This window comes from Leptopilina boulardi, unplaced genomic scaffold (genome assembly GCF_019393585.1).
Source record: "Leptopilina boulardi isolate dan_hultmark-lab unplaced genomic scaffold, ZJU_Lbou_2.1 LbouV2_325, whole genome shotgun sequence".
Taxonomy (NCBI): domain Eukaryota; kingdom Metazoa; phylum Arthropoda; class Insecta; order Hymenoptera; family Figitidae; genus Leptopilina; species Leptopilina boulardi.
The window spans coordinates 735,067-735,710 of NW_026137891.1; the positions used below are offsets into that span (position 1 = coordinate 735,067).

The window sequence follows — 644 nt, forward strand, 5'->3', positions numbered from 1 at the left end:
ATGAAATGATATACGATACGTTTATGAATTTGAAAAATAATCCGTGAAAATTAGAACGAATTTATTTTTAAGCACCCATTATATTATTGTTTGAAAACAAAAATTTTTACCCGTTTGGCGTAACATCATTATTAAAAGTAGTTATATTATTAATTAACGTAAAAACTAAAAGTATGTTATTATAAAATTAAAACTAAATAATAATTATAATAGTTGTAAATAATTGTCAAAATAAAAAAAATAACAAAAAAATGTGGAACGCTTCACGATTTTGCGTGTCATCCTTGCGCAGGGGCCATGCTAATCTTCTCTGTATCGTTCCAATTTTAGTATATGTACTGCCGAAGCAAGTACGAAAGGTAGTGACAAATATTTCCTTATATACTAAACATCAATTTCCTATCACCACTTGCGAGAGATATTTTACATTAAGCAACGACATGTAGCCTCCTAGCGATGGTTAACGTAACTAAATGTAATTAGAAATTCCTACTCGGTCGATAAAACCAAACAATTGTAAATGAGCCCCGATTTTCAATTCATTTAAAGTTAATTAGAATTTTAATTTCTTTTCAAGAAAGAAAAAAAATTATAATATTAATTTTTTACTGAATGTTCTTATTGAAAAGATTTGCTAAAGTTCT

At 27.0% G+C, this 644-nt stretch overlaps 1 non-coding gene across 1 annotated transcript; it reads right to left on the reverse strand.

The window, feature by feature from the left end:
- Positions 1-247: 247 nt before the first annotated feature.
- On the reverse strand, positions 248-354 carry LOC127284826 (U6 spliceosomal RNA). Its single transcript, XR_007843532.1, has one exon. It is a non-coding gene; the product is annotated as a U6 spliceosomal RNA (small nuclear RNA).
- Positions 355-644: the final 290 nt, after the last annotated feature.